The sequence below is a fragment of the Drosophila sechellia genome, chromosome 2R (assembly GCF_004382195.2).
Source record: "Drosophila sechellia strain sech25 chromosome 2R, ASM438219v1, whole genome shotgun sequence".
Classification (NCBI taxonomy): Eukaryota; Metazoa; Arthropoda; class Insecta; order Diptera; family Drosophilidae; genus Drosophila; species Drosophila sechellia.
In genome coordinates, this window is record NC_045950.1 from 21,300,446 (window position 1) to 21,325,506 (window position 25,061).

Here is a 25,061-nt window from a genome sequence, read left to right on the forward strand (position 1 = left end):
CAGCAGGATGGAGCTGTCCACTAGCATCTGCTACTTTGTCTGTCCGGTTTGTTATTATTTATGTGTCCTTGATTAGTTTATGTATTGCATTCTTATTTGTTTTCCTTTCATTACAGGTTAGGAAGGAATTCTTTGAAGATACACCCTGAGGAAAATTATGCAATTTGGGGACAGATTTTGAAGCTTTTAAATGTGGTGTCTGCTCCGCGCTAGTGATCCTAATTAGTGCAATGGCATCAGGAGGTGGAGACGGCGTCTTAGGATTATTAATTTTTAGTGTTTATAGTCGCGAAAAGTGGCGATTTCATTATGTTTTTGCGAAGCCCGCCTCCTCTTGTCGGTTGCGTTAGATGTGGATCAGCAGTTGGCTGTGGTCAAGTAGGTAAGTGCATTTGATTGTTGTTTAATTTGTTAATGATTAATTGTTTTTTATTTTTAGGTTTTAGCGTCAGTTCTTGTAGGCGCTCGTCAGTCTGAGTTTTGAGAGAGTTTGGAGGCAGACAGAAGTGCGCTTTTTCATCAGATAAAGATGTCGTTTTAATAGATATAAGTATTTGTAATTTAATTGGATGTATCCATGTCAAGATTGTTGTCTTTTACTTTGTAGGTGGAGGTACGGAGACAGAATGAATTCTGTTCCGCATCCACAATTTTATTTTGCCTTTGATTACAATAAATGCAATATGTAGGTACAATAATTTGAATTTTTGAGTTTAACATAGCTTGGGGTGAGTTTGGGGCTTGGACATAGTTTGTTAGTATTAATTTTTAAGTTAGTATTTTTTAGGCATGGATTTCAGACATTGACATGATTGGTAACATTATCAGCTTGCATGTTTTGTTTACATTTATAAAATGAAATTATTTTGCAAAAAACATTAAAATTTTAGACTAACATTGTTTTATTTATTTCTTTTCAGGTACCCCCATCAGAAGGACAGGAGCACCGCGTCGCAGAGAGCCTCAGGAGTCATCACAGGTAAGTTTTGTTGCATTTTGGCAGTGGTCTGTTGCGGCCGCTGGAAGTGGGCCACTTGCAACAATTTTGTCCGGCCGGCGATTGCAGGTTAGTTGTTCTTGGTATCGGCATCCATCGCTGCCGTCATTAGGTGAGTATCAGTTGTATCGTCGGTGGCAGTTTTATGCAATTGTTTGAATATATTGCAGATAAAATTGCCGTTCGTCAGGAAGAGGAGTTGCAATGAGTTGCCCCACGCAGCCGTCATTGCATTTCTTGAGAGCCGCTGTCTATATGGTGGTGGAGTCGTCTCTTGGCGAAGAAGTCATCAGAGAGGATTGTGGCTCGGTCTGTCACCGAAGGAAGCCAGGTGCGCCGCGTCTTGTGGCCATAGCGTCAGGATTGGCAGCTTGGGGCCGCCGTTTTAAGATTTGTAGCAGAGAGCCGCCGCAACGGAATAGCCATGGAAATGGATGCAAAAATAGTATTTGGTAAGTATTATATATGCTATTTGTTAATTATGATTGCATTAATTTGTATTGTTTCAGGTACATTGAGTGGAATTAATTTAAGGTAAGTATTATATTGGTGTATATTTGTTTATATTGTTGCGTTTATTATTGTTTTTCAGGTACTTAAAAAGGAAGCTAGTCTGGGGTGAGTATTTTATTGCTTTTTTAATTGCGTTGATTTATTTGCTTTTCAGGTACGTTTTGTGAGGGCTAAATTGGAGGCCCTTGTTATTGTGTTGTTGCAGCTGGAATGCCACGATTTTGGAGTCATCAAGTTGTCAATTAGATAAGTATTATATTATAATTATATTTTTCCCAGTAATAGCTTGTGTTCCCTTGTTTCAATAGTTGTGGTCTTGGAAGCTGGAGCTGCGTGCTTGTCGTCAGCAGGATGAGGCCGTCCACTAGCATCTGCTACTTTGTCTGTCCGGTTTGTTATTATTTATGTGTCCTTGATAATTTTTGTATCGCATTCTTATTTAATTTCCTTTCATTACAGGTTAGCGGAAAATTCGTCGAAGATACAGAACTGAGGAGAAATATACAATTTAAGGACAGGATTTGCAGCATTTTGATGTGGCATCTGCGCCATGCAAATTATCCTTATTTATGCTTTGGCGTCAGGAGATGGAGACGGCATCCTAAAATTGTCAATTTTTTGTGTTTAAAATCGCGAAAGTTGGCGATTTAGTTTTGCTTTTGCGCTGCCTGTCTCCTGATTTACGTGCGCTTCATCGGCAGGATGAGCTCGTCAGGTTTGCATTTTTCTGTGTGTCCTTGATTAGTTTTGTATTATATTCTTATTAATTTTCCTTTCCTTTCAGGTTATCAGGAAATCATTGAAAAAACGGTGCTGGGGAAATTTTTACAATTTGGAGACGGATTTTAATTATTTTTAATATGATGTCAGCTCCGGGATAGTAATCCTTGTTAGTGCAGTGGCATCAGGAGGAGGAGACGGCGTTGTAAGATTGTCAATTTATTGTGTTTATAATCACGAAGGATGGCGATTTTGTTTTTTCTTTGCAGGGCTCGTCTTCTCTTTTTGGTTGCGTTGGATCACCAGTTGGCTGTGTTTGTTGAGGTAAGTGCTTTATTTGTTTGGCTTTGTTTATTTTCTTATTGGGTTATTGTTTTGTTTTCAGGTTTTGGCGTCTCTAGTGTAGGCGCTCGTCGATCTGAGGGAATTTAAGAGTAGCGGATGGATAGATTCTGCAGCTCCGCGCTAAGTGCCCTGAGCGAAGCGTAGGCAGCTTATATGGCCCGTCTATTGCAGTGCAGCACTGCAAGTAGATTGCATCGGTGATAAGAGATACTAATCGGGAAACGTGTGGCAAGAAAGTTCATTTTTTACTTTGTAGGTGGAGGTACGGAGACAGAATGAATTCTGTTCCGCATCCACAATTTTATTTTGCCTTTGATTACAATAAATGCAATATGTAGGTACAATAATTTGAATTTTTAGAGTATAACATAGCATGGGGTGAGTTTGGGGCTGGACATAGATTAGTATTTAATGTTAAGTTAGTATTTTTCTTTGTAGGCTTTAGATTATAACAGTGACATGGGCTGGTAACATTATCATATGCTTGTTTTGTATACATTTTTTTTAAAATGAAATTATTTGCAATAAACATTAAAATTTTAGACTAACATTGTTTTATTTATTTCTTTTCAGGTACCCCCACCAGAAGGGCAGGAGCACCGCGTCGTTGAGGGCCTCAGGAGTCATCACAGGTAAGTTTTGTTGCATTTTGGCAGTGGTCTGTTGCGGCCACTGGAAGTGGGCCATTTGCAACAAGTATGTCCGGCCGGCGTTGCAGGTTAGTAGTTCTCGGTTTCAGCATCCCTCGCCGCGGTCGTTTGATTAAGGTAAGTTGTATCGTTAGTGGCAAGAATGTAATCCCACGAAGCTGTCATTGCGTTTATATAGAGCTGCTGGCATTATGATGGTGGAGTTCGTCTCGTTGTGGCAGAGAAGTCGTCAGTGAGGATTGTGGCTCGATCAATCACCGAATGAAGCCAGGTGCGCCGCGTCTTGTGGCCATATCGTCGGGATTGGCAGCTTGGGGCCGCCGGTTCGAGATTTGTTACAGAGGGCCGTCGTAACGTTATAGGCATGGAAATGGATGCAAAAATAGTATTTGGTAAGTATTATATATGTTATTTGTTTTTTATGATTGCGTTAATTTTTGTTGTTTCAGGTACATTGAGTGGAAATTAAATTAAGGTAAGTATTATATTTGTGTATATTTGTTTATATGATTGCGTTTGTTATTGTTTTTCAGGTACTTAAAGGAAGCTTGTCTGGGGTGAGTATTGAGTATTTTTTATAATTGCGTTGATTTTGTTTTTGCTTTTCAGGTACGTTTTGTAAGAGCTGGTTTGGAGGACCTTTGTTATTGTGCAATTGCAGCTGGGATGCCGCAGATATGGAGTCATCAAGTTGCAATTAGATAAGTATTACATTTTAAATATAAATTTCCCAGTAATAGCTTGTGTACCCTTGTTTCAATAGTTGGAGTCTTTGAGGCTGGAGCTGCGTGCTTGTCGTCAGCAGGATGGAGCAGGCTAATAGTATCTGCTACTTTGTCTGTCCGGTTTGTTATTATTTATGTGTCCTTGGGTAATTTTTGTATCGCATTCTTATTTAATTTCCTTTCATTACAGGTTAGCGGAAAATTCGTTGAAGATACAGAACTGAGGAGAAATATGCAATTTAAGGACATGTTTTGCAGGATGTTGGTGTGGCATCTGCTCCACGCAATTGCTCTTTATTTATGCAATGGCGTCAGGAGATGGAGACGGCATCATAAAATTGTCGGTTTTTTGTATCTATAATCGCAAAAGTTGGCGATTTTGTTTTGCTATAGTGAGGCCCGTCTCCTGATTTACGTGCGCATCATCGGCAGGATGAGGGCGAATTTTTGTATCTGCTGGATTGCCTGTCAGGTTTGCAATTTTCTGTGTCTTTGATTAATTTAGTATTATATTTTTATTAATTTTCCTTTCTTTATAGGTTGTCGGGAAGTCATTGAGAAAACGGTACTGCGGAGATTTATACAATTTGGAGACGGATTTTAATTCATTTTAATATGATGTTAGTTCCGGGATAGTGATCCTTGTGAGTGCAGAGGCATCAGGAGATGGAGACGGCGTTGTAAGGTTGTCAGTTTTTTGTGTTTATAATCGCGAAAGGTGGCGATTTTGTTTTTCTTTTGCGGAGCCGGTCTTCTCTTGATGGTTGTGTTGGATCACCAGTTGTCTCTGGTTATTGAGGTAAGTGCTTTATTTATTTGTTTTGTTTATTTTCTTATTGGTTAATTGATTTGTTTTCAGGTTTTAGCGTCAACTAATGTAGGCGCTCGTCGATCTGGAAGATTATCAGAGTAGCAGGAAGGATAGATTTTGCTGCTCCGCGCAAGGTGCCCTGATCGGAGCATAGGCAGCTTATATGGCCCGTCAATTGCAGCGCAGCACTGCAAGTAGATTGTATCGGTGATAAGGGATACTACCAGGGACTGTGTGGCAAAGAAAGTTCAGGTAAGTGACGTTGTGCATAAATTGCTGCAGCGAGTCGCCTTTTATTCATCATGTTTCTGCCACACTAATCCTTTTCATATCGATCTACCGATTCATCCTTTATGTCCTAGTTGGTTTTCTCCGCATCGTTTCGTCAGGATCAGCTGGAGTGCGTTGTCTTAGGATTGCTCATCCGGATGCGTTGAGGTGAGGGTATTGTTTATTGTTTTTGTGCCATCCACTAATTGAATTATTATTCCAGATAAATTAGGCTGCGTCGAGAAGGGTGGTGACAGTGGAGGAGGTTTATAAGCAGACAGACGTGCGCTTTTCCATCGGATAAAGATATCGTTTATTTAGATGTAAGAGGATATAGATTTAATTTGATGTGTCCATGTCAAGATTATTGTTTCTTATTTGTAAGATTAAGGCCATTAAAATGTCAATTTTCTTTTCTAAGTTGTCGACTCTGTTTGCTAAGGTTGTTGTGGGGCCGTCAGAGAAGCCTTTTTGTGAGTTAAGATTGGAGTTTCTTGGCGATTGCATGGCTTCATCAATAAATCTTGGTTTGAAGCTAGCTCTGGCAGCTCTGCTGGTGGTAGGAGGGCTGTCTTTGCTAACTTGCGTGGGATTTGAAGAACCTTTTTCAGGTTCCTGGTCATTTTCTTCACTCCTTTGTTTTCGGAGCATGTCCTGGTAATTTTCCAGGTGTCTTTGCGCTGGGTTGCTTGTCTTGGATGCAAGTCTTGTCTTTGCATTATTTTTTGATGTAATCCTACCCTTTTTGGGTAATTTATTAGTGTTTCGGCGCCATTTATTCAGTCGCGTCTGAATGGCAGTGTCATGGGAGGAAAAGCGTGGCCTTCTGTCATTCATGTTCTGTCGGAAAGGATTTGACACCGACTTTCTGGCAGCCTCCTGGCGTGCTTCAGCAATTGATCTGCTCAGGATTGTTGAGCTGTGTGGCAGCCGTGGGGTGTTATTGCGTGGAGGAGGGCCTTGACGTTTATAGAAGTTGTTAGTTGCGTCTTTAATTGTACGTATTTTGTTTATGTCAATATTGTTAGCCGCAAGCTTTTGTTTTTCGGCCTTGTAAACGGGGCATCCCTTGTATGCACTAATGTGCTCTCCAGAGCAGTTGACGCAGGTAGCAGGGGTGGTTCTTGGCTTAGTGCAGCAGGATGACAGGTGATCGCCAGCGCATTTCATGCATCTTGGTGGCCTCATGCATGAGTTTTTGGCATGCCTGTAGCCCTGGCATCTGTAGCACTGGACCGGCTCCCGTGTCCTGTTTTTCCTTTCAATATCCACCCTTTGCCCACCAATTTGTTTGAGTGAGATAATTTTGTCATGACTGCCGTCCTTGGCCATGACAATCTCCACTTCAAACATTCGCATGGGGCCACCTGTAGCCGGATTCGTCATGTTTCTGACGAAGCGCGCTGAGAATCCGAGCGTCAGCAACTCCTTGACAATCCACGAGCATGGAGTGGAGTGGTGGAGATGTCTGATTACAACTCGGAAGCCCCTCTCGGACTTTGGCTGGTTGGAGAATAGGGGAAAGCCGTTTGCTATAAGGACATCTTTAATTTTGTGGTAGGCGGTCATGTCCTTAGCCTGAATCCTGACCCCGTTCCCTTCAGTTGCCCTGGTAGTGTAGCTGGAGACTCCTGCTGTATAATTTAGTTTTTCCAGGAGCGGGACAATTTCTTTAACATCGTCGACAAGTATGGGTGGAGCTCTGCAGCTTAGTGGCACAAGTTTCCAAGGTGGCAGCTCAGCATCTGTATTTTGAGGAGGTGGCATCGTTGCGCTGCGTGCAGGAGCATTGGTGCTGCAGGGTAACGGCTGGTGTGAGTGTAGATTCCTAGTTTTGGATTCCTCATATACAGATTTGGCTGCCTTGCTTTGAAAAACGGGTGTGGTGAGGGGTGGGAAAATGCTGGGAGACTTGAGATTGGTGGTCACGCATAATCGTTTACTTGGCGTCTTAAAACTGGAGCAGTCCAGGTCGTCATTAGTTCTCTTGGCCGGGGTTTTTGTAGTTGGCGCCGGAACTGAAGGTGCCACTAAGATTGGACCTGTTCCAGCAACCACTTCCGAGAAACTCATGGGCTGCTCGTCTGGGCTCTTGGACGGTGATTTAAATAAGTCCCGCTTGGCGGCAGGCCGACTAAGGGTGCGAGTTGTTGCTAAATTCCCCACAGTGGGCATGGATCTATTGTTGGGTTTTGATTTTAAATCACCCAGGGCATCAGGGCGTAAAGAATCACTCCTATGATGAGGGGAAGTGCTTCTTTTCCCAGTATTTACAGAGCGAATGGTGGGTTTCTTGTTTAGGCTGAGTTTAGAAATGTCCGGCTTAGGGTTAAAAATTGACCAAAAAGCGTTGACAGTTGTACTAGGTTTTTCTTTTTACTTTGTAGGTGGAGGTACGGAGACAGAATGAATTCTGTTCCGCATCCACAACTTTATTTTGCCTTTGATTACAATAAATGCAATATGTAGGTACAATAATTTGAATTTTTGAGTTTAACATAGCATGGGGTGAGTTTTTGGGGCTTGGACATAGTTAGTTAGTATTAATTTTAAGTTAGTATTTTGTAGGCAAGGATTTCAGACATTGACATGATTGGTAACATTATCAGCTTGCATGTTTGTTTACATTTTTAAAATGAAATTATTTTGCAATAAAATTTAAAATTTTAGACTAACATTGTTTTATTTGTTTCTTTTCAGGTACCCCCATCAGAAGGACAGGAGCACCGCGTCGCAGAGAGCCTCAGGAGTCATCACAGGTAAGTTTTGTTGCATTTTGGCGGTGGTCTGTTGCGGCCGCTGGAAGTGGGCAACTTGCAACAAGTTGCAGGTGATTTATTCTCAGCTGCGTCATCCCACGCAGCCGTCGTTTGGTGAAGATCCGATTATATCGTCAATGGCAGCTTTATGCAATTGTTTAGTGAGTTTGTTTGTATTGCAGATGCGTATTGCCGGTCGTCAGGAAGAGTTGCGAAGAGTTGTCCAGCGCAGCCGTCATTGCGTTTTTATTGAGCTGCTGGCATTATGGTCGTGGAGTTCATCTCGTGGCAGAGAAGTCGTCTGTGGGGATTGTAGTTCGGACAATCACCGAAGGAAGCCAGGTGCGTCGCGTCTTGTGGCCATAGCTTCAGGATTGGTTGCTTGGGGCCGCCGATTCGAGATTTGTTGCAGAGAGCCGCCGCAACGAGATTGCCATGGAAATGGATGTAAAAATAGAAATTGGTAAGTATAATATTTGTTATTTGATGATTGCATTAATTTTTGTTGTTTCAGGTACATTGAGTGGAATTTAATTTAAGGTAAGTATTATAATTGTGTATATTTGTTTATATAACTGCGTTTGTTATTGTTTTTCAGGTACTTATGGGGGAAGCTAGTCTGGGGTGAATATTGCATTGCGTTTATAATTGCGTTGATTTTTTGCTTTTCAGGTACGTTTTGTAGGGGCTAAATTGGAGGCCCTTGTCATTGTGTTATTGCGGCTGGAGTGCCGCGATTTTGGAGTCATCAAGTTTGCAATTAGATAAGTATTATATTATACATATATATTTCCCAGTAATAGCTTGTGTTCCCTTGTTTCAATAGTTGGAGTCTTGGAAGCTGGAGCTGCATGCTTGACGTCAGCAGGATGGAGCCGTCTGTTATCGTCTGCTACTTTGTCTGTCCGGTTTGTTATTATTTATGTGTCCTTGAGTAGTTTTTGTATCGCGTTCTTATTTATTTTCTTTTCGTTGCAGGTTAGGAGAGAATTCGTCGAAGATACAGAACTGATGAGAATAATACAATTTAAGGACAAGTTTTTTCGGCATATTGATGTGGCAGCTGCGCCACGCAAATGATCCTTATTTATGCTTTGGCATCAGGAGAAGGAGACGGCATCATAAAATTGTCAACTTTTTGTGTTTAAAATCGCGAAAGTTGGCGATTTAGTTTTGCTTTTGCGGTGCCTGTCTCATGATTTACGTGCGCATAGTCGGCAGGGTGAGGTCGCATTTTTTGTATCTGCTGGTTTGCCTGTCAGGTTTGCAATTTTCTGTGTGTCCTTGAATAATTTTGTATTATATTCTTATTAATTTTCCTTTCCTTACAGATTATCAGGAAATCATTGAAAATACAGTAATGAGGAAATTTATACAATTTGGATAAGGATTTTAATTCTTTTTAATATGATGTCGGCTCCGGGATAGTGATCCTTTTTTGTGCAGTGGCATCAGGAGGTGGACACGGCGTCTTAGAATTATTAATTTTTTGTGTTTATAATCGCGAAAATAGGCGATTTCGTTTTGTTTTTGCGACGCTCGCCACCTCTTGTCAGTTGCTTTAGATGTGGAACAGCAGTTGGTTGTGGTCAAGTAGGTAAGTGCATTTGATTGTTTTGTTTAGTTTGTTTATGGTTAATTGTTTTATTTTTAGGTTTTAGCGTCAGCTCTTGTAGGCGCTCGTCGATCTGGATTTTGAGAGTAGCAGGAAGGATGGATTTTGCAGCTCCGCGCTGGGTGCCCTGGTCAGCAGCTTTTGTGGCCCGTCTTTTGCAGCGCTGCATTGCAGGTAGATTGCATCGGTGATGAGGGATACTGTCAGGGACCGTGTGGCGAGAAAGTTCAGGTAAGTGACGTTGTGCATGAATTGCTGCAGCGAGTCGCCTTTTATTCATCATGTTTCTGCCACGCTAATCCTTTTTATATCGATCTACCGATTTTTCTTTTATGTCCTGGTTGATTTTCTCCTCATCGTTTCTTCAGGATCAGCTGGAGTGCGTTGTCTTGGGCTTGTTCATCCGGGTGCGTTGAGGTGAGAGCATTGTTTATATTTTATTGCTGTTATTTACTTGTATTTGTATTCCAGGAAAATTAAGCTGAGTCGAGGAAGGTGGTGACCGTGCACGAGTTTGGGAGCTGACTGGAGTGCGCTTTTCCATCGGATATAGATATCGTTAATATATTTATAAATAGATGTAGATTTAATTGGATGTGTCCATGTCCAGATTATTGTTTCTTCCTTGTATGATTAAGGCCATTAAAATGTCAATTTTCTTCTCTAAGTTGTCGACTCTATTAGCTAGGTTTGTTGTGTGGTCGTCCGAGAAGCCTTTTTGTATGTATGGATTGGAGTTTCTTGGCGATGGTGTGGCTACATCAATAACTCTTGGTTTGAAACTAGCTCTGGCAGCTCTGCTGGTGGTCGGAGGGCTGTCATTGCTAGCTTGCATGGGATTTGAGTTACCTTTTTCAGGTTCCTGGTCATTTTCTTCACTCCTTTGTTTTCGGAGCATGTCCTGGTAATTTTCCAGATGTCTTTGCGCTGGATTGCTTGTCCTGGATACCAGTCTTAGCTTTGCGTTGTGTTTTGAGGTTGTCCTACCCTTTTTGGGTATCTTGTTAATATTTCGGCGCCATTTATTCAGCCGGGTTTGAATGGCAGTGTCGTGGGAAGAAAAACGTGGCCTTCTGTCGTTCGTATTTTGACGGAAGGGATTTAATACCGACTTTCTGGCAGCCTCCTGGCGGGCTTCAGCGATTGATCTGCTCAGGATTGCTGAGCTATGTGGTAGCCGAGGGGTGTTATTGCGTGGAGGAGGGCCCTGACGTCTATAAAAATTTTTAGTTGCGTCTTTAATTGTACGTATTTTGTTTGTGTCAATGTTGTTAGCCGCAAGCTTTTGTTTTTCTGCCTTGTAAACTGGGCATCCCTTGTATGCACTAATGTGCTCTCCAGAGCAGTTGACGCAGGTAGCAGGGGTGGTTCTTGGCTTGGTGCAACAGGATGACAGGTGGTCGCCAGCGCATTTCATGCATCTTGGTGGCCTCATGCATGAGTTCTTGGCATGCCTGAAGCCCTGGCATCTGTAGCACTGGACCGGCTCCCGTGTCCTGTTTTTCCTTTCAATATCCACTTTTTGTCCACCGATTTGTTTGAGTGAGATAATTTTGTCATGACTGCCGTCCTTGGCCATGACGATCTCCACTTCAAACATGCGCATGGGGCCACCTGTAGCCGGATTCGTCATATTTCTGACGAAGCGCGCGGTGAATCCGAGTGTCAGCAACTCCTTGACAATCCACGAGCATGGAGTGGAGTGGTGGAGATGTCTGATTACTATTCGGAAGCCCCTCTCAGACTTTGGCTGGTTAGTGAATAGAGGAAAGCCGTTTGCTATAAGGACATCTTTGATTTTGTGGAAGGCGGTCATGTCCTTGGCCTGAATCCTGATCCCGTTCCCTTCAGTTGCCCTGGTAGTGTAGCTGGAGACTCCTGCTGTATAGTTTAGCTTTTCCAGGAGCGGGACAATTTCTTTGACGTCGTCAACGAGTATGGGTGGCGCTCTGCAGCTTAGTGGCACGAGTTTCCAAGGTGGCAGCTCAGCATCTGTATTTTGAGGGGGTGCCGTCGTTGCGCTGCGTGCAGGAGCAATGGTGCTGCAGGGTAACGGCTGGTGTGAGAGTCGATTCCTAGTTTTGGATTCCTCATATACAGATTTGGCTGCCTTGCTTTGGAAAACGGGTGTGGTGAGGGGTGGGAAAATGCTGGGAGACTTGAAATTGGTGGTCACGCATAAACGTTTATTTGGCGTCTTAAAACTGGGGCAGTCCAGGTCGTCATTAGTCCTCTTGGCCGGGGTTTTCGTAGTTGGAGCCGGAACTGAAGGTGCCACAAAGATTGGACCTGTTCCAGCAACCACTTCCGAGAAACTCATGGGCTGCTCGTTTGGGCTCTTGGACGGTGATTTAAATAAGTCCCGCTTGGCAGCAGGCCGACTAAGGGTGCGAGCTTTTGCTAAATTCCCCACAGTGGGCATGGATCTATTGTTGGGTAATTTTAATTTTAAATCGCCCTGAGCATCAGGGCGTAAAGAAGCACTCCTTTGGTGAGGGGAAATGCTTCTTTTCCCAGTATTTATGGGGAGATTGGTTGGTTTCGTACTTAAACTAAGCTTAGAAGCAACCGGCTTGTGGTTAAAGATTGACCAGAAAGCATTGACAGTTGTACTAGGTCTTTCCTCCTGCTTGCTTTCGTTAATTTGTATAAGTGGTGGAGCAATTTCACCACTGTCAATATCATTGGCTTTGTTGAGTTTGGTTTTTGAATTGGCAAGCGCGGGAGATTTAGAGCAGCTTTCTAAATTTGTTTCGGTGGCTTTATTTATTTGCGTGTGTGTATCAGAAGGAGGGGAAGAGGCATAAAGTCCGATTTTGGTGGATGAGCTCAGATTTTTCTCTGAGCTGTCGGTGTGTGGGAGAGAGGGGAAATTTCCCATAGCGTCGCTCGGTTTGGCGCCTCTTAATTCTATGTCCGTATTAGTGGCTGCAGCTGCATTAGTGCAGGTCGCTGTGGTGGATGTGAACTCTCTTTGAGTGGCGTCGGTGTTTGTGGGTGCGGTTGTATTTGTGTGAGTCGTTGAGGGGAGTGAATTTCGCTTATGTGTTTGTGAAGAGAATGGAGGAGAAGAAGGCGATTTCCCCTTCGAGATGCTGCTTTTGGCGCCAACATTGGCTGCAGCAGTATTGGTAATCGAGAGGGGGTCTCTTTGGGCATTTTTGGCATTTATATTCTCTTTCGTATTTTGAGAAAGGGAATTAAAGAAATTCATGGCTACCCAAGAAGAGTTAATTGGGCTTTTCTTTTGATTTAAAGGCAATTTCTTCTGGTTAATATTGGTCGTTTTAACCAGGGAATTGCCAGACCCGTGAGACATAGGCGAAATGTTTACGTGAATAGGGGAAGATCGCTCGCTTGAGGTAATTGAAAGCACCTCGTCTTCAGAGAAAAGGTGGTCAGAACTGGACATGCTTATTTTTTATTTTATTTAAAATATATATTATTTTATTAAAAATAAAAATTTTGCGATATTGCGATAATTGTAGTGGTATAAATACCCTGGATTTTGATTTAAGTGTGTTCTCCAGATTATCGTTTCGTTGCTTTGGAAATCCTCCTTCTCTTCTAAGATTTCTCCAGGTGTACTTTCTTCCTTTCTCTCTGCGTTTCTTCTCCTTGTTTCCTTTGGTAGAGGCGGCGTCTTTTTGGAGTTGCACAATTACTGTTTTATTGTTCGTTTTCGTTAGACCACTAAAAGTTAATTGTTGTCGCGGTTTTATACTTTGCGGCCGGAAGACAATTTATAACAATTAATTTGTCTATTGACGAACGAATATAGTTATGTTTGCGCGTGAGTGTGTTTGGTTGGTTGCGCGCTGGTGTTGGTGTCTCGCGTATTTCTTTTGTTCTTCGCACAGAATTGGGTTTTATTCAATATATAATCCTCCTGCTTATTTAATTTATTTAATTTATTTGTTTAATTTATTTTATTTATTTATTTAATTTATTTTATAAACTTTACTTTTTTTTTTTACTTTTTTTACTTTTAAACTTTGTAGGTGGAGGTACGTTTACTTTGTAGGTGGAGGTACGGAGTTTTTTTTTTTTTCCTTGAGGCACACCTGCGCCTTTTTTTTCTTTGTAGGTGGAGGTACGGAGACAGAATGAATTCCGTTCCGCATCCACAAATTTATTTTGCCTTTGATTACATTTTATGCAATATGTAGGTACAATTATTTGAATTTAGAGTTTAACATTGCATGAGGTGAGTTTGGGGCTTGGACATAGTTAGTATTTAATATTAAGTTAGTATTTTTTTTTCGTAGGCTTTAGATTATAGACAGAGACATGGACTGGTTACATTATCGTCTTGCATGTTTTGTTTTTTTTCCTTTGTAGGTGGAGGTACGGAGACAGAATGAATTCCGTTCCGCATCCACAAATTTATTTTGCCTTTGATTACATTTTATGCAATATGTAGGTACAATTATTTGAATTTAGAGTTTAACATTGCATGAGGTGAGTTTGGGGCTTGGACATAGTTAGTATTTAATATTAAGTTAGTATTTTTTTTCGTAGGCTTTAGATTATAGACAGAGACATGGACTGGTTACATTATCGTCTTGCATGTTTTGTTTACATTAATAAATTGTAGTGATTTTACAAAAAACATTGAAATTAGAGACTAACATTATACAATTTGTTTCTTTTCAGGTACTCCCGCCAGAAGGACGGAAGCATCGAGTCGCTGAGGAGCATTAGTTGTCATTACAGGTGAGTTTTTGTTGTAAGTTGGCTGTAATCTGTTGCGGTCGCTGAGAGTGGGCCACTTGCAATAAGTGTGTCCGGCCGGCGTAGCAGGTGCTTTGTTCTCGGTTGCAACATCCAGCGCAGCCGTCATTTGGTTATCGTCAGTGGCAAGATGAATCCCGCGCAGCTGTCATTGCGTATTTATAGAGCTGCTGTTCGTCTTGTTGTGGCAGAGAAGTCGTCAGTGCGGATTGTAGCTCGGTCTGTCACCGAGAGAAGCCAGGTGCGCCGCGTCTTGTGGCCATAGCGTCAGGATTGGCAGCTTGGGGCCGCCGGTTCGAGATTTGTTGCAGAGGGCCGCCGCAACGGAATAGCCATGGAAGTGAATGCAAAAATAGTATTTGGTAAGTATTATATATGCTATTTGTTTTTTATGATTGCATAAATTTATGTTGTTTCAGGTACGTTGAGTGGAATTTAATTTAAGGTAAGTCTTATATTGATGTATATTTGTTTATATAGTTGCGTTTATTATTATTTTTCAGGTACTTGAGGAGCAAGCTAGTCTGGGGTAAGTATTGTGTTGCTTTAATAATTGCGTTGATTTTTTTTTTTGCTTTTCAGGTACGTTTTGTAAGGGCTAAATTTGAGGCCCTTGTTATTGTGTTATTGCAGCTGGAATGCCGCGATTTTGGAGTCTTCAAATTGTCAATTAGATAAGTATTATATTATAAAAATATTTTTCCCAGTAATAGCTTGTGTTCCCTTATTTCAATAGTTGGGGTCTTTGAAGCTGGAGCTGTGTGCTTGTCGTCAGCAGGATGGAGCCGTCAACTAGCGTCAGCTACCTTTTCTGTCCGGTTTGTTATTATTTAATTGTCCTTGAGTAATTTTTGTATACATTCGTATTTATTTTCCTTTTATTACAGGTTAAGAGAGAATTCGTCGATGATGCAGAACTGAGGAGAAATATACAATTTGAGGACAAATTTTGCAGCATATTGATGTGGCATCTGTGCCACGCAAGTGGTCCTTATTTGTGCAATGGCGTCAGGAGATGGAGACGGCATCATAAAATTGTCAACTTTTTGTGTTTATAATCGCGAAAATTGGCGATTTATTTTGCTTTTGTGGTGCCAGTCTCTTGTTGTCGGTTGCGTTGAAGGATTTGCGTGCGTGGCGTCAGGATGATGGAATCGCATATCTGTATCTGCTTGTTTGCCTGGCAAGTTTTAAGTTTTTCTGTGTGTCCTTTATTAATTACGCATCATATTCTTATTGATTTTCATTTCTTTACAGGTTATCGGAAGATAATTGGGCATAAGATACTGAGGAAAATGATGCAATTTGGGGACGGATTTTGAAGCTTTTAAAAGTGATGTCAGCTCCGCGCTAGTGATCCTTATTAATGCAGTGGCATCAGGAAGTGGAGACGGCGTCTTAGGATTTTTAATTTTTTGTGTTTATAATCGCGAAAATTGGCGATTTCGTTTTGTTTTTGCGAAGCCCGCCTCCTCCTGTCGGTTGCGTTAGATGTTGATCAGCAGTTGGCTGTGGTCAAGTAGGTAAGTGCATTTGATTGTTTTGTTTAATTTGTTAATGATTAATTGTTTTATTTTTAGGTTTTAGCGTCAGTTCTTGTAGGCGCTCGTCAGTCTGAGTTTTGAGAGAGTATGGAGGCAGATAGAAGTGCGCTTTTCCATCAGATAAAGATGTCGTTTTACTAGATATAAGTATTTGTAAGTTTAATTGGATGTATCCATGTCAAGATTGTTGTCTCTTCCTTGAGTAATTATTGCCAATAAAATGTCGATTTTCTTTTCTAAATTGTCGACTCTAATTGCTAATTTTCTTGTGGGGTCATCCGATAACCCTTTTTGTAAGAAATGATTGGAGTTTCTTGGCGATGGTGTGGCTACATCAATAACTCTTGGTTTAAAACTAGCTCTTGCAGCTCTGCTGGTGGTCGGAGGGCTGTCATTGCTAGCTTGCATGGGTTTTTTATTTTACTTTGTAGGTGGAGGTACGGAGACAGAATGAATTCTGTTCCGCATCCACAACTTTATTTTGCCTTTGATTACAATAAATGCAATATGTAGGTACAATAATTTGAATTTTTGAGTTTAACATAGCATGGGGTGAGTTTTTGGGGCTTGGACATAGTTAGTTAGTATTAATTTTAAGTTAGTATTTTGTAGGCAAGGATTTCAGACATTGACATGATTGGTAACATTATCAGCTTGCATGTTTGTTTACATTTTTAAAGTGAAATTATTTTGCAATAAAATTTAAAATTTTAGACTAACATTGTTTTATTTGTTTCTTTTCAGGTACCCCCATCAGAAGGACAGGAGCACCGCGTCGCAGAGAGCCTCAGGAGTCATCACAGGTAAGTTTTGTTGCATTTTGGCGGTGGTCTGTTGCGACCGCTGGAAGTGGGCAACTTGCAACAAGTTGCAGGTGATTTATTCTCAGCTGCGTCATCCCACGCAGCCGTCGTTTGGTGAAGATCCGATTATATCGTCAATGGCAGCTTTATGCAATTGTTTAGTGAGTTTGTTTGTATTGCAGATGCGTATTGCCGGTCGTCAGGAAGAGTTGCGAAGAGTTGTCCAGCGCAGCCGTCATTGCGTTTTTATTGAGCTGCTGGCATTATGGTCGTGGAGTTCGTCTCGTGGCAGAGAAGTCGTCTGTGGGGATTGTAGTTCGGACAATCACCGAAGGAAGCCAGGTGCGTCGCGTCTTGTGGCCATAGCTTCAGGATTGGTTGCTTGGGGCCGCCGATTCGAGATTTGTTGCAGAGAGCCGCCGCAACGAGATTGCCATGGAAATGGATGTAAAAATAGAAATTGGTAAGTATAATATTTGTTATTTGATGATTGCATTAATTTTTGTTGTTTCAGGTACATTTAATTTAAGGTAAGTATTATAATTGTGTATATTTGTTTATATAACTGCGTTTGTTATTGTTTTTCAGGTACTTATGGGGGAAGCTAGTCTGGGGTGAATATTGCATTGCGTTTATAATTGCGTTGATTTTTTGCTTTTCAGGTACGTTTTGTAGGGGCTAAATTGGAGGCCCTTGTCATTGTGTTATTGCGGCTGGAGTGCCGCGATTTTGGAGTCATCAAGTTTGCAATTAGATAAGTATTATATTATACATATATATTTCCCAGTAATAGCTTGTGTTCCCTTGTTTCAATAGTTGGAGTCTTGGAAGCTGGAGCTGCATGCTTGACGTCAGCAGGATGGAGCCGTCTGTTATCGTCTGCTACTTTGTCTGTCCGGTTTGTTATTATTTATGTGTCCTTGAGTAGTTTTTGTATCGCGTTCTTATTTATTTTCTTTTCGTTGCAGGTTAGGAGAGAATTCGTCGAAGATACAGAACTGATGAGAATAATACAATTTAAGGACAAGTTTTTTCGGCATATTGATGTGGCAGCTGCGCCACGCAAATGATCCTTATTTATGCTTTGGCATCAGGAGAAGGAGACGGCATCATAAAATTGTCAACTTTTTGTGTTTAAAATCGCGAAAGTTGGCGATTTAGTTTTGCTTTTGCGGTGCCTGTCTCATGATTTACGTGCGCATAGTCGGCAGGGTGAGGTCGCATTTTTTGTATCTGCTGGTTTGCCTGTCAGGTTTGCAATTTTCTGTGTGTCCTTGAATAATTTTGTATTATATTCTTATTAATTTTCCTTTCCTTACAGATTATCAGGAAATCATTGAAAATACAGTAATGAGGAAATTTATACAATTTGGATAAGGATTTTAATTCTTTTTAATATGATGTCGGCTCCGGGATAGTGATCCTTTTTTGTGCAGTGGCATCAGGAGGTGGACACGGCGTCTTAGAATTATTAATTTTTTGTGTTTATAATCGCGAAAATAGGCGATTTCGTTTTGTTTTTGCGACGCTCGCCACCTCTTGTCAGTTGCTTTAGATGTGGAACAGCAGTTGGTTGTGGTCAAGTAGGTAAGTGCATTTGATTGTTTTGTTTAGTTTGTTTATGGTTAATTGTTTTATTTTTAGGTTTTAGCGTCAGCTCTTGTAGGCGCTCGTCGATCTGGATTTTGAGAGTAGCAGGAAGGATGGATTTTGCAGCTCCGCGCTGGGTGCCCTGGTCAGCAGCTTTTGTGGCCCGTCTTTTGCAGCGCTGCATTGCAGGTAGATTGCATCGGTGATGAGGGATACTGTCAGGGACCGTGTGGCGAGAAAGTTCAGGTAAGTGACGTTGTGCATGAATTGCTGCAGCGAGTCGCCTTTTATTCATCATGTTTCTGCCACGCTAATCCTTTTTATATCGATCTACCGATTTTTCTTTTATGTCCTGGTTGATTTTCTCCTCATCGTTTCTTCAGGATCGGCTGGAGTGCGTTGTCTTGGGCTTGTTCATCCGGGTGCGTTGAGGTGAGAGCATTGTTTATATTTTATTGCTGTTATTTACTTGTATTTGTATTCCAGGAAAATTAAGCTGAGTCGAGGAAGGTGGTGACCGTGCACGAGTTTGGGAGCTGACTGGAGTGCGCTTTTCCATCGGATATAGATATCGTTAATATATTTATAAATAGATGTAGATTTAATTGGATGTGTCCATGTCCAGATTATTGTTTCTTCCTTGTATGATTAAGGCCATTAAAATGTCAATTTTCTTCTCTAAGTTGTCGACTCTATTAGCTAGGTTTGTTGTGTGGTCGTCCGAGAAGCCTTTTTGTATGTATGGATTGGAGTTTCTTGGCGATGGTGTGGCTACATCAATAACTCTTGGTTTGAAACTAGCTCTGGCAGCTCTGCTGGTGGTCGGAGGGCTGTCATTGCTAGCTTGCATGGGATTTGAGTTACCTTTTTCAGGTTCCTGGTCATTTTCTTCACTCCTTTGTTTTCGGAGCATGTCCTGGTAATTTTCCAGATGTCTTTGCGCTGGATTGCTTGTCCTGGATACCAGTCTTAGCTTTGCGTTGTGTTTTGAGGTTGTCCTACCCTTTTTGGGTATCTTGTTAATATTTCGGCGCCATTTATTCAGCCGGGTTTGAATGGCAGTGTCGTGGGAAGAAAAACGTGGCCTTCTGTCGTTCGTATTTTGACGGAAGGGATTTAATACCGACTTTCTGGCAGCCTCCTGGCGGGCTTCAGCGATTGATCTGCTCAGGATTGCTGAGCTATGTGGTAGCCGAGGGGTGTTATTGCGTGGAGGAGGGCCCTGACGTCTATAAAAATTTTTAGTTGCGTCTTTAATTGTACGTATTTTGTTTGTGTCAATGTTGTTAGCCGCAAGCTTTTGTTTTTCTGCCTTGTAAACTGGGCATCCCTTGTATGCACTAATGTGCTCTCCAGAGCAGTTGACGCAGGTAGCAGGGGTGGTTCTTGGCTTGGTGCAACAGGATGACAGGTGGTCGCCAGCGCATTTCATGCATCTTGGTGGCCTCATGCATGAGTTCTTGGCATGCCTGAAGCCCTGGCATCTGTAGCACTGGACCGGCTCCCGTGTCCTGTTTTTCCTTTCAATATCCACTTTTTGTCCACCGATTTGTTTGAGTGAGATAATTTTGTCATGACTGCCGTCCTTGGCCATGACGATCTCCACTTCAAACATGCGCATGGGGCCACCTGTAGCCGGATTCGTCATATTTCTGACGAAGCGCGCGGTGAATCCGAGTGTCAGCAACTCCTTGACAATCCACGAGCATGGAGTGGAGTGGTGGAGATGTCTGATTACTATTCGGAAGCCCCTCTCAGACTTTGGCTGGTTAGTGAATAGAGGAAAGCCGTTTGCTATAAGGACATCTTTGATTTTGTGGAAGGCGGTCATGTCCTTGGCCTGAATCCTGATCCCGTTCCCTTCAGTTGCCCTGGTAGTGTAGCTGGAGACTCCTGCTGTATAGTTTAGCTTTTCCAGGAGCGGGACAATTTCTTTGACGTCGTCAACGAGTATGGGTGGCGCTCTGCAGCTTAGTGGCACGAGTTTCCAAGGTGGCAGCTCAGCATCTGTATTTTGAGGGGGTGCCGTCGTTGCGCTGCGTGCAGGAGCAATGGTGCTGCAGGGTAACGGCTGGTGTGAGAGTCGATTCCTAGTTTTGGATTCCTCATATACAGATTTGGCTGCCTTGCTTTGGAAAACGGGTGTGGTGAGGGGTGGGAAAATGCTGGGAGACTTGAAATTGGTGGTCACGCATAAACGTTTTTTACTTTGTAGGTGGAGGTACGGAGACAGAATGAATTCTGTTCCGCATCCACAACTTTATTTTGCCTTTGATTACAATAAATGCAATATGTAGGTACAATAATTTGAATTTTTGAGTTTAACATAGCATGGGGTGAGTTTTTGGGGCTTGGACATAGTTAGTTAGTATTAATTTTAAGTTAGTATTTTGTAGGCAAGGATTTCAGACATTGACATGATTGGTAACATTATCAGCTTGCATGTTTGTTTACATTTTTAAAATGAAATTATTTTGCAATAAAATTTAAAATTTTAGACTAACATTGTTTTATTTGTTTCTTTTCAGGTACCCCCATCAGAAGGACAGGAGCACCGCGTCGCAGAGAGCCTCAGGAGTCATCACAGGTAAGTTTTGTTGCATTTTGGCGGTGGTCTGTTGCGGCCGCTGGAAGTGGGCAACTTGCAACAAGTTGCAGGTGATTTATTCTCAGCTGCGTCATCCCACGCAGCCGTCGTTTGGTGAAGATCCGATTATATCGTCAATGGCAGCTTTATGCAATTGTTTAGTGAGTTTGTTTGTATTGCAGATGCGTATTGCCGGTCGTCAGGAAGAGTTGCGAAGAGTTGTCCAGCGCAGCCGTCATTGCGTTTTTATTGAGCTGCTGGCATTATGGTCGTGGAGTTCATCTCGTGGCAGAGAAGTCGTCTGTGGGGATAGTAGTTCGGACAATCACCGAAGGAAGCCAGGTGCGTCGCGTCTTGTGGCCATAGCTTCAGGATTGGTTGCTTGGGGCCGCCGATTCGAGATTTGTTGCAGAGAGCCGCCGCAACGAGATTGCCATGGAAATGGATGTAAAAATAGAAATTGGTAAGTATAATATTTGTTATTTGATGATTGCATTAATTTTTGTTGTTTCAGGTACATTGAGTGGAATTTAATTTAAGGTAAGTATTATAATTGTGTATATTTGTTTATATAACTGCGTTTGTTATTGTTTTTCAGGTACTTATGGGGGAAGCTAGTCTGGGGTGAATATTGCATTGCGTTTATAATTGCGTTGATTTTTTGCTTTTCAGGTACGTTTTGTAGGGGCTAAATTGGAGGCCCTTGTCATTGTGTTATTGCGGCTGGAGTGCCGCGATTTTGGAGTCATCAAGTTTGCAATTAGATAAGTATTATATTATACATATATATTTCCCAGTAATAGCTTGTGTTCCCTTGTTTCAATAGTTGGAGTCTTGGAAGCTGGAGCTGCATGCTTGACGTCAGCAGGATGGAGCCGTCTGTTATCGTCTGCTACTTTGTCTGTCCGGTTTGTTATTATTTATGTGTCCTTGAGTAGTTTTTGTATCGCGTTCTTATTTATTTTCTTTTCGTTGCAGGTTAGGAGAGAATTCGTCGAAGATACAGAACTGATGAGAATAATACAATTTAAGGACAAGTTTTTTCGGCATATTGATGTGGCAGCTGCGCCACGCAAATGATCCTTATTTATGCTTTGGCATCAGGAGAAGGAGACGGCATCATAAAATTGTCAACTTTTTGTGTTTAAAATCGCGAAAGTTGGCGATTTAGTTTTGCTTTTGCGGTGCCTGTCTCATGATTTACGTGCGCATAGTCGGCAGGGTGAGGTCGCATTTTTTGTATCTGCTGGTTTGCCTGTCAGGTTTGCAATTTTCTGTGTGTCCTTGAATAATTTTGTATTATATTCTTATTAATTTTCCTTTCCTTACAGATTATCAGGAAATCATTGAAAATACAGTAATGAGGAAATTTATACAATTTGGATAAGGATTTTAATTCTTTTTAATATGATGTCGGCTCCGGGATAGTGATCCTTTTTTGTGCAGTGGCATCAGGAGGTGGACACGGCGTCTTAGAATTATTAATTTTTTGTGTTTATAATCGCGAAAATAGGCGATTTCGTTTTGTTTTTGCGACGCTCGCCACCTCTTGTCAGTTGCTTTAGATGTGGAACAGCAGTTGGTTGTGGTCAAGTAGGTAAGTGCATTTGATTGTTTTGTTTAGTTTGTTTATGGTTAATTGTTTTATTTTTAGGTTTTAGCGTCAGCTCTTGTAGGCGCTCGTCGATCTGGATTTTGAGAGTAGCAGGAAGGATGGATTTTGCAGCTCCGCGCTGGGTGCCCTGGTCAGCAGCTTTTGTGGCCCGTCTTTTGCAGCGCTGCATTGCAGGTAGATTGCATCGGTGATGAGGGATACTGTCAGGGACCGTGTGGCGAGAAAGTTCAGGTAAGTGACGTTGTGCATGAATTGCTGCAGCGAGTCGCCTTTTATTCATCATGTTTCTGCCACGCTAATCCTTTTTATATCGATCTACCGATTTTTCTTTTATGTCCTGGTTGATTTTCTCCTCATCGTTTCTTCAGGATCAGCTGGAGTGCGTTGTCTTGGGCTTGTTCATCCGGGTGCGTTGAGGTGAGAGCATTGTTTATATTTTATTGCTGTTATTTACTTGTATTTGTATTCCAGGAAAATTAAGCTGAGTCGAGGAAGGTGGTGACCGTGCACGAGTTTGGGAGCTGACTGGAGTGCGCTTTTCCATCGGATATAGATATCGTTAATATATTTATAAATAGATGTAGATTTAATTGGATGTGTCCATGTCCAGATTATTGTTTCTTCCTTGTATGATTAAGGCCATTAAAATGTCAATTTTCTTCTCTAAGTTGTCGACTCTATTTGCTAGGTTTGTTGTGTGGTGGTCCGAGAAGCCTTTTTGTATGTATGGATTGGAGTTTCTTGGCGATGGTGTGGCTACATCAATAACTCTTGGTTTGAAACTAGCTCTGGCAGCTCTGCTGGTGGTCGGAGGGCTGTCATTGCTAGCTTGCATGGGATTTGAGTTACCTTTTTCAGGTTCCTGGTCATTTTCTTCACTCCTTTGTTTTCGGAGCATGTCCTGGTAATTTTCCAGATGTCTTTGCGCTGGATTGCTTGTCCTGGATACCAGTCTTAGCTTTGCGTTGTGTTTTGAGGTTGTCCTACCCTTTTTGGGTATCTTGTTAATATTTCGGCGCCATTTATTCAGCCGGGTTTGAATGGCAGTGTCGTGGGAAGAAAAACGTGGCCTTCTGTCGTTCGTATTTTGACGGAAGGGATTTAATACCGACTTTCTGGCAGCCTCCTGGCGGGCTTCAGCGATTGATCTGCTCAGGATTGCTGAGCTATGTGGTAGCCGAGGGGTGTTATTGCGTGGAGGAGGGCCCTGACGTCTATAAAAATTTTTAGTTGCGTCTTTAATTGTACGTATTTTGTTTGTGTCAATGTTGTTAGCCGCAAGCTTTTGTTTTTCTGCCTTGTAAACTGGGCATCCCTTGTATGCACTAATGTGCTCTCCAGAGCAGTTGACGCAGGTAGCAGGGGTGGTTCTTGGCTTGGTGCAACAGGATGACAGGTGGTCGCCAGCGCATTTCATGCATCTTGGTGGCCTCATGCATGAGTTCTTGGCATGCCTGAAGCCCTGGCATCTGTAGCACTGGACCGGCTCCCGTGTCCTGTTTTTCCTTTCAATATCCACTTTTTGTCCACCGATTTGTTTGAGTGAGATAATTTTGTCATGACTGCCGTCCTTGGCCATGACGATCTCCACTTCAAACATGCGCATGGGGCCGCCTGTAGCCGGATTCGTCATATTTCTGACGAAGCGCGCGGTGAATCCGAGTGTCAGCAACTCCTTGACAATCCACGAGCATGGAGTGGAGTGGTGGAGATGTCTGATTACTATTCGGAAGCCCCTCTCAGACTTTGGCTGGTTAGTGAATAGAGGAAAGCCGTTTGCTATAAGGACATCTTTGATTTTGTGGAAGGCGGTCATGTCCTTGGCCTGAATCCTGATCCCGTTCCCTTCAGTTGCCCTGGTAGTGTAGCTGGAGACTCCTGCTGTATAGTTTAGCTTTTCCAGGAGCGGGACAATTTCTTTGACGTCGTCAACGAGTATGGGTGGCGCTCTGCAGCTTAGTGGCACGAGTTTCCAAGGTGGCAGCTCAGCATCTGTATTTTGAGGGGGTGCCGTCGTTGCGCTGCGTGCAGGAGCAATGGTGCTGCAGGGTAACGGCTGGTGTGAGAGTCGATTCCTAGTTTTGGATTCCTCATATACAGATTTGGCTGCCTTGCTTTGGAAAACGGGTGTGGTGAGGGGTGGGAAAATGCTGGGAGACTTGAAATTGGTGGTCACGCATAAACGTTTATTTGGCGTCTTAAAACTGGGGCAGTCCAGGTCGTCATTAGTCCTCTTGGCCGGGGTTTTCGTAGTTGGAGCCGGAACTGAAGGTGCCACAAAGATTGGACCTGTTCCAGCAACCACTTCCGAGAAACTCATGGGCTGCTCGTTTGGGCTCTTGGACGGTGATTTAAATAAGTCCCGCTTGGCAGCAGGCCGACTAAGGGTGCGAGCTTTTGCTAAATTCCCCACAGTGGGCATGGATCTATTGTTGGGTAATTTTAATTTTAAATCGCCCTGAGCATCAGGGCGTAAAGAAGCACTCCTTTGGTGAGGGGAAATGCTTCTTTTCCCAGTATTTATGGGGAGATTGGTTGGTTTCTTGCTTAAACTAAGCTTAGAAGCAACCGGCTTGTGGTTAAAGATTGACCAGAAAGCATTGACAGTTGTACTAGGTCTTTCCTCCTGCTTGCTTTCGTTAATTTGTATAAGTGGTGGAGCAATTTCACCACTGTCAATGTCATTGGCTTTGTTGAGTTTGGTTTTTGAATTGGCAAGCGCGGGAGATTTAGAGCAGCTTTCTAAATTTGTTTCGGTGGCTTTATTTATTTGCGTGTGTGTA

The 25,061-nt window shown here is 42.4% G+C and overlaps 8 long non-coding RNA genes across 13 annotated transcripts; all 8 read left to right on the forward strand.

Annotated features, from left to right (window-relative positions):
- Positions 1 to 1,881: 1,881 nt before the first annotated feature.
- On the forward strand, positions 1,882 to 2,415 carry LOC116800500. The gene is made up of 3 exons (XR_004361440.1): positions 1,882 to 1,900; positions 1,970 to 2,225; positions 2,295 to 2,415. It is a non-coding gene; the product is annotated as an uncharacterized LOC116800500 (long non-coding RNA).
- Positions 2,416 to 3,180: 765 nt separating this feature from the next.
- LOC116800499 lies at positions 3,181 to 3,773 on the forward strand. The gene is made up of 3 exons (XR_004361439.1): positions 3,181 to 3,617; positions 3,675 to 3,700; positions 3,759 to 3,773. It is a non-coding gene; the product is annotated as an uncharacterized LOC116800499 (long non-coding RNA).
- Positions 3,774 to 4,110: 337 nt separating this feature from the next.
- Positions 4,111 to 5,451, forward strand: LOC116800498. 3 transcript variants are annotated; one of them, XR_004361437.1, is made up of 4 exons: positions 4,111 to 4,422; positions 4,490 to 4,749; positions 4,810 to 5,199; positions 5,255 to 5,451. It is a non-coding gene; the product is annotated as an uncharacterized LOC116800498 (long non-coding RNA). The 3 variants fall into 3 exon arrangements; XR_004361438.1 differs by having other exon boundaries at positions 4,113 to 4,749; positions 4,810 to 5,013; positions 5,124 to 5,199; XR_004361436.1 differs by having other exon boundaries at positions 4,112 to 4,749.
- A 3,797-nt stretch (positions 5,452 to 9,248) lies between these two features.
- Positions 9,249 to 10,242, forward strand: LOC116800516. Of its 2 annotated transcripts, none has more exons than XR_004361447.1 (4): positions 9,249 to 9,383; positions 9,445 to 9,636; positions 9,774 to 9,822; positions 9,877 to 10,242. It is a non-coding gene; the product is annotated as an uncharacterized LOC116800516 (long non-coding RNA). The 2 variants fall into 2 exon arrangements; XR_004361446.1 differs by having other exon boundaries at positions 9,249 to 9,387; positions 9,877 to 10,222.
- Positions 10,243 to 14,010: 3,768 nt separating this feature from the next.
- Positions 14,011 to 14,658, forward strand: LOC6620748. The gene is made up of 3 exons (XR_004361448.1): positions 14,011 to 14,501; positions 14,559 to 14,584; positions 14,643 to 14,658. It is a non-coding gene; the product is annotated as an uncharacterized LOC6620748 (long non-coding RNA).
- A 202-nt stretch (positions 14,659 to 14,860) lies between these two features.
- Positions 14,861 to 15,924, forward strand: LOC116800517. The gene is made up of 3 exons (XR_004361449.1): positions 14,861 to 14,957; positions 15,027 to 15,662; positions 15,720 to 15,924. It is a non-coding gene; the product is annotated as an uncharacterized LOC116800517 (long non-coding RNA).
- Positions 15,925 to 17,934: 2,010 nt separating this feature from the next.
- On the forward strand, positions 17,935 to 18,946 carry LOC116800595. Of its 2 annotated transcripts, none has more exons than XR_004361498.1 (4): positions 17,935 to 18,069; positions 18,131 to 18,322; positions 18,460 to 18,508; positions 18,563 to 18,946. It is a non-coding gene; the product is annotated as an uncharacterized LOC116800595 (long non-coding RNA). The 2 variants fall into 2 exon arrangements; XR_004361497.1 differs by having other exon boundaries at positions 17,935 to 18,073; positions 18,563 to 18,942.
- Positions 18,947 to 22,121: 3,175 nt separating this feature from the next.
- LOC116800594 lies at positions 22,122 to 22,884 on the forward strand. 2 transcript variants are annotated; one of them, XR_004361495.1, is made up of 4 exons: positions 22,122 to 22,260; positions 22,318 to 22,509; positions 22,647 to 22,695; positions 22,750 to 22,884. It is a non-coding gene; the product is annotated as an uncharacterized LOC116800594 (long non-coding RNA). The 2 variants fall into 2 exon arrangements; XR_004361496.1 differs by having other exon boundaries at positions 22,122 to 22,256.
- The last annotated feature ends 2,177 nt before the right edge of the window (positions 22,885 to 25,061 follow it).